Raw genomic sequence first — 7,786 nt, forward strand, 5'->3', positions numbered from 1 at the left:
ACTAGTACTTTTTAAAAAAAAACCAAAAGCAGCTGCAGGTATGGCAGCGAGAACCACACAGTGAAGCACAGAGGGAAAGGGCTGTGTGAATGCCTCAATATCTGGCATGGAAGATAGCCTCTCACAAACCCACTGCTAGTTGTCTCAGAGTGAGGAGGGCAGAGGAGAGCCAAAGGGGAAAAAACCATGCCCCTTGCAGCCATCTTCCTGGTAGGCTGGGAACACTGCTGCCCAGCTCCAGAGACACAGCCCAGAGCCACACCAAGGGACCCAGTGTGATGAGAAAGGTTTCCAGCAACACCCTGCAGAAACTACAATATTGAGTATGGACAATAGACTTTCATGAACCCACAGCTAATTGTCCCAGAGTTGGGAAGGAAGAGTTGCATTAAAAGGGGGGAAATTAACATGCCCAATTCAGCCATCTTTACAGCAGGTTGGGAATGACCCTGCATGGCTCAGCAACCCAGGGCTTCCCTTGAGGGACAGTGCACACTCATGGCATAGCACAGCCTTCCCTAAGCATGACTGGGAAGAGGAACCCACATGGAAAACCCAGGGATGCTACACCAATACCAAGGACTTATGGGTCAGCAATGGAGACAACCTGTGGCCAGATTCTTGCAACAGCCTTAAATCTCCTGGAACACCAGGGAGGTTTGATTATTAAAGCTGCCCTGCCTCCCTAACCACTCAGACATATGCCCCACATTCAGGCCTGACAGGACCAACAATACACCCAAACTTGGTGCACCAATTGGGCCCCGCAAGAACCAGACCCTCACACACCACAAAGACAAATTTGGGGAGAACTGACTTGGAGGGAATAGGTGACTCACAGATGCCATCTGCTGTTTAGTTAGAGAAAGTGTACACCACCAAGCTGTAGATCTGACAAATTAGAGACTTGTGTCTGAATAATCCTTCATATCCTAAAAGAACCCTATCAAATAAAGCAAATGCCAAGAGACCCAAAACAACAGAAAATTTTAAACCATATGAAAAAAATGAGATGATATGGATAACCCAAACCCAAATACCCAAATCAAAAGATCAGAGGAGACACAGTACTTGGAGCAATTAATCAAAGAACTAAAGACAAACAATGAGAGGCGGCACTGGATATAAAGGACATGAAGAAGAGCATGGCACAGGATATAAAGTACGTGAAGAAAACCCTAGAAGAGCACAAAGAAGAAATTGCAAGAGTAAATAAAAAAATAGAAGATCTTATGGAAATAAAAGAAACTGTTGACCAAATTAAAAAGATTCTTGATACTCATAGTACAAGCCTAGAGGAAGCTGAACAATGACTCAGTGACCTCGAGAACCACAGAACAGAAAATGAAAGAACAAAAGAGAGAATGGGGAAAAAATTAAAAAAAATTTAAATGGATCTCAGAGATGATAGATAAAATAAAACATCCCAATATAAGACTCATTGGTGTCCCAGAAGGGGAAGAGAAAGGTAAAGGTCTAGAAAGAGTATTCAAAGAAATTGTTGGGGAAAACTTCCCAAACCTTCTACACAATATAAATACACAACACATAAATGCCCAGTGATCTCCAAATAGAATAAATCCAAATAAACTGACTCCAAGGCATATTCTGCTCAGACTGTCAAATACTGAAGAGAAGGAGCAAGTTCTGAAAGCATCAAGAGTAAAGGAATTCACCACATACAAAGGAAACAATATAAGACTAGTTTGTGACTACTCAGCAGCCAACATGGAGCTTAAATTTTTCACAGACAAACAAATGCTCAGAGATTTTGTTAATAAAATCTGCCCTACTTCAAATACTAAAGAGAGCCCTACTGACAGAGTAACAAAGGAGAGAGAAAGATAGAGAGAAGTTTAACAGACATACATAGAACATTACATCCCAAATCACTAGGATACACATTCTTCTCTAGTGATCACAGAACTTTCTCCAGAGTAGACCATAGGCTGGGACATAAAACAAGTCTCAGTAAATTAAATTAAAAATGAAATTATTCAAAGCACATTCTCTGACCACAATGGAATACAAATAGAAGTCAATAATCATCAGAGACTTAGAAAATTCACAAACACTTGGAGGTTAAAAATGAGGGGGAAGTGAAAACATTCCTGGATAATCAAAAGCTGAGGGACTTCATCACCAGTAGATCAGTCCTATAAGAAATACTAAAGGGAATTGTGCAGGCTGAAAGGAAGGGACACTAAACAATTGACTTAAACCACACGAAGAAATAAAGATTTCCAGTAAAGATCACATGATAAATATAAACACCAATACTACTGTATTTTTTATTTGTAACTCCTCTATTTACTTCCTATGGGATCTAAAATACATAAAGTGTAATGATAAATCAGTGGTTTCGGACTCAATGTAAAACATGAAATTTTTGACAAGAACTACATAAAGGTGGGGGAATGGAGGAGTGTAGGAATATAGTTTATGTGTCCTATTGACGTTAAGTTGGTATCAAAGATAACAAGATTGTTATAGGCTAAAGATGTTAAATTTAAGCCCTACAGTAAACACAAAGAAAGTATCAGAGAATATGATCATAGAGATGAAGAGTATGGGTTATGAGATGTGGGGAAAGGGGCAATGGGGAGTTAATAAGAAATGAGTGTAGGGTTTCTGTTTGGGGTGAAGAGAAATTTCTAGTAATGGATGGTGAGGAGGTGATAGCATTGCAACATTGTGAATGTGATTAATCACACTAAGTGGAATGCTTGGGAGGGGTTAGAATGGGAAGATTTATGCTGTATATGTTTCCACAATTGAAAAAAAAAGGACAGTCTAAATAGATAATGACAATTAAATGCCATAGATTATCCTGGATGTGATCTAAGAATAGAGGATAAAAGTCTCAAAAGGACACAATTGGGACATAAAAAAATGAAATGCAGAATGTAAGCTTTATATCAGTGTTAAATTTCTTGAACTTCTTAACTACACAATGTGATTACATTAATGAGTATTCTTGTTCATAGGAAATGTATATGTGAAATATATTATTTGTTCAAGGATGTGTGCAATTTGCTCTCATATGTTCAGAAGACAGAGCAATAGATGATGTATGTTAGGGAGGGAGGGAGGGGAAGAAAGAAATGGTAAAGTGACAAAATATTAAAGTTGGTAGTTTGGGGTATCAGTGGAGGGGGGTTGGGGTATGCTGGAGTTCTGTGTATGGGGTTTGTATTATTTTTGCAACTGTTACTGTAAGTTTGAATTTATTTCAAAATAAAAATTTTTAAAAAATAAAGTGTCTTCTAAATTTATTTTTTGTAAGAAAAGTAATCTGTAAACATCTTTACCTTTGGAGTTCATGCTTTGTCATTTGCTGTGGTCATTGTGGAAACACTGGGTATGACTTGACCATTTGTGAAGTGGTCCATCTTTGCAAAAATATTACATTCCAGGGGAAAAGGACAAGTCTTAGAACTACCATGTGTTACAAATTCGTGAAATCAATTTCTGTATTTAAAACCATAAATCAAAGACTATTAGAGTCAAAAACTGTTGTCATTGAGTATTTCTAAATATGAGCCAACAGTGCTATTACACTAAAAATGTCCAAAAATAAGGCCTCTGAAATAAATATTTCCATTGTTTAAAAAAAGACATAATAAATGTACATTATACAGTCAGTGTATGTATAAAAGCCATCAGTTTAAACCATTCTGGATGACGTGTCTGAAGTAAAATGACCTAGGTTTTGCTTCTGTTGATGTCCTCTCTTGTTCTTAGGGCATTTTCTGGTTATGCACATGACAATGGCCACTATGATGGCAATCTGTACAGCTCCAATAATTGCTGCCATAAGAACGAGTGAGCATTTGCCTACTGGGCACTACATAGAGAATACTAGTCTCTCTATTCACAGTGCTGTCCAGTGAAGCCCGATTCACATCTACAAGAAGCCTTGTGAGTGGAATAGGTGATTCACATTTTCCATGGATGCAGTAACCATTGAGTTTTTCAGGGTAAGATGTGGTTTCCCATATAAACAACTTCTCTTTGATCACTAGCATCTTTCATGTCTGGTCGATACTGTAGTCCATCCTCTTTCTTTCCCAACAAACTAGTGTCTGTACAATGGCCAAGATGCCTTATATCAATTTGTTCTTGCTTTATACAAGACGCTTCCTGCGCAAAACAGGGATTGTTATAGGAGCTCCCATTAGAAGCACCCATAGGATTAAAACTGTATCCACTGCAATCTATATTACATACACACCCAACATTTTCTGCATCATCATCATACTCGGCTTTGTATTTGCAAGGTCCACTTTTGGAGTGTTTTCTGTGAACTTCTGTCCCTGATCCATCTTCTTCTCCTTCTCCAGATCCAGAGCCATTATTGAAGTAGCACGGTCCTGTCGTTAGTCCTGTTATCTCTTTCTGCTGCTTACAAGCACCCCTTCTGAGAAAACATTCATTTTGATAAGTGTCCCCATTTGATCCACAGATGGGAATGTAATTTCTATGGCACTGAAATTGGCATGCAATTCAAACCAGCTCCATCTTCTTTACAGGCTCCTCCGTATTTACCTGATGATTCATCAAACTCTTACATCAGACTCCCTCACATTTAATTCTGAGCAGTTGATGCTCTTGCGTTTACCGCTGGGACAGTCCCCGCCGCCGCCGCCGCCTCCCGGGGGCTGGTTGGACGCGCGGGTCTCGGGCAGAGAGAAGGTGAAGAGCAGAAGCACTGACGTGTAGCAGCAGACGGCGAGCGGGGGCGCGACGGGCAGCTGGAGCTGCGCCTTAGCGGCTGCGGCTGCTGGCGCCCTGGAAGCGCGGGGAAGGGGCGTGGGCCCGGGGCAGCCACCTTGCGCCGGTAGCCCCGCGCCGCCGCAGCGGCAACTAGCAGCTGCCCCGCTGCCCCCTGGAGCGGCCTCTCAGCATCCCCCCCGCGCCGGCGCCCGCATCCCCGACCAGGCCCAGGCCCAGAACCGAGTCAGGGGTCCGCGCGCGTGAGAGGGGCGCGGGCGCGCCAGGGAGCGTGCCCGCGTGGGGGAGACCGAGGCTGGGAGCGAGCGCGAGCGCTGGGGGCGGGGGTCGCGAGGCAGGCGGGCGGTCCGGGCAGGCCTAGCCCCTTGCTCGCCTCCTCGCGTTCCCTTTGTGTCTGTGGCCATCGCCACCGCGTCACAAAGACCCTGGCTGGACCGGTGAGGGGCGCGTGACGGACTTCTCCCTGAACTCTTTGGTGGCAACCAAGACTTAACTGAAACTTAAGGAAGTGTTCCCACTCTCTATGACTATCAATGTTGGGACCACATGGGCGACAGTCACCAGGGTTAAAGTCCCACTCTGTCTGAACACCATGATGGGCCTGCCCTTTCCAAAAGCTGGGGAAGCAGCACTTCTCTTTTAGTCCCTGTTGGTCTCTTCAGCCCAGTTATTTTGTAGTTTGATTTTCATAGACAATTATGTGACTTTAAATAGAGGTGATTGACCCCAGTCATGAGGGTGGGCATCACCCAGTCAGTGCGGCCATAGAGCAAGACTCACTTTCTACTACTCTCTGAGGTGGAATCTTGCTGGTCTCCTCTATTTGGATTTTACACTCAAGACTTCAACATAAACTCTTACCAGAATTTCTAACCTTCTGACTGCCGTATGGAATTCCAACAATAATAATTATGACAATTCTGTGAGTCTATTCCTTAAAATAAATCATATATTACATACACACACACACACACACACACACACACACACACACACACACACACACACACATATCTTTTGCATACATACATGGAGATATCCTGTTGGTCTTGTCACTTTGGAGAAACCTGACTAAAACAAAATTTATAACAGCAGTACTCTTAGAGGAACCGAATCCTGAGGATGGGTTTTCCAGATTAATTCAGGAGTCCTTAGAAGTCCATTGTTTAATCCGATTAGTTTTAAAGGCATTAATGAATTTATTTCCAGTGATAGATGGGACATTGGTAGAAAATGGTGTGAGGCTGCAATACAGACATGAAAAAATATCACCACAGGATACTTCTAATAAACTATTTTATAAGGCAGATTTCACAGGGAACATGTGCTAGATACATTGGAACATTTGTGTCAAACTCTCATTATGTTTATATTGTGGAAACATTATATTTACAATGTGGAAAAATTATAAATGTTTCCACAAATCTAAAGGAAATCTTGATTAAAGTAAAGGAAGATATAATAATAGCACTGTAACAATAATTAATATAAATAAAGAAGTAGATATTTTAAGAGTACCAAATGTAAATTCTGCATATGAAATGTCTCAAAAGTGAAATTAAAATAAATAACTAGACATATTCATATACAGATTCTAAATAACAGTATTATCAGAATTATTAGAATGACTAGTTAGGGGGTGGGATTCCTGCCAACATTATAGCAATAATTACAATCACAAAGAACACTTTAAATAATTTTATGAAAAATTTGAAAGATTAGATGAAATGGAAAAATTCCTAGATATATACAAAATAATAAAACTGAATCCAAATTAATCAATCTGATTAGAGATAGCATATTATATGCAAGGAGATTATACCAGTAATCCCAACTACCCAGAAAGAAAGCAAAGGTGAATACAGTTTCACATCAGTAGTCTACCTATCATTAAAGAAGAATTAATCACAATTCTTTACAAACTGTTGCAAAAATAGAAGAGAAATGAACGCTGTGAGCACTTCCCGACTTATTCTTTATGACCCATATTTGGTGACAGTAAAACCAGAAAAATTCATCTGAACAAAGGAAACAACAAACTAATATCTCCCTATGAATATGAGACCAAACCCTCAACAAAACACAAGATGGAAAAGTTCAGTACCATATACAATAATTATGTGCTATTGACAAATGCTATTTATCCCAGGATGTAAGGTTGATTTATCACACATCAATCAACATAATACTTTAAATCAAAAGAACAAAAAGTAAAATCACCTGAACATCTCATTAGACAGTAAAATACCATTAAATCCAGGATCCTTTTATGAGAAAAGCTCTCAACAATGTTTGAATCAAGGAAACTTTCTCAACCCATTAAAGGGTATTTACAAACCAACTGACAGCTAACATCATTCTTAATGCTGATATGTTTTTTTCCCAAAGATCAACAAGAGAAGGATTCAGTTGTAGCCACTTGTATTTAACATTGTACTAAAGATTATAGCCGGTGTAATTAGGGAGGAAAAAGAAATAAGATGAATACAGATTGCAAGTAAGAACTAACATGATCTTATTTCAAAGTGTATATAATCTCACATTTAGAAAATCCACAGGATTCCACAAATATCTGTTTGAAATAGTAATTAAGTACAGCAGGTTTTCAGAAATCAAGATTAATGTACAAAAATTGGTTGTATTTCTATCCACTGGCAAAGAAAACTTCCAAAATTAAAATAAGTATTTAAAAGAGCATCAAGGAATAAAATGATATATACTTAGGAATAAATTTAATAAAATGTACTTAATTTATAATCTGATATCTATAGTACATTGATGCATTAATTTTGGCATGACTTGAATGGAAACATATTTCATGTTAATTTAACAGAATACTTAACAATAAAATGATACTACACCCAAAGCGATCTACCATTTCAACAGAATTTTTACAATATTTTCTGCTGATTTTTTTATACAAACAAGGAATTGATCCTACAAATCAGATGTTATGAGGGAGCAGTGATAGTCAAAAGATAATATAAATGAAAGATATAATAGGAGGTTTTACACTTGCCAATGTCAAATTTATTACAACCAGAAGATTTTT

The 7,786-nt window shown here is 39.2% G+C and overlaps 1 pseudogene; it reads right to left on the reverse strand.

The window, feature by feature from the left end:
- Positions 1-3,667: 3,667 nt before the first annotated feature.
- LOC119515989 lies at positions 3,668-5,138 on the reverse strand (annotated as a pseudogene).
- Positions 5,139-7,786: the final 2,648 nt, after the last annotated feature.

This window comes from Choloepus didactylus, chromosome 19, assembly GCF_015220235.1.
Source record: "Choloepus didactylus isolate mChoDid1 chromosome 19, mChoDid1.pri, whole genome shotgun sequence".
NCBI lineage: Eukaryota > Metazoa > Chordata > Mammalia > Pilosa > Megalonychidae > Choloepus > Choloepus didactylus.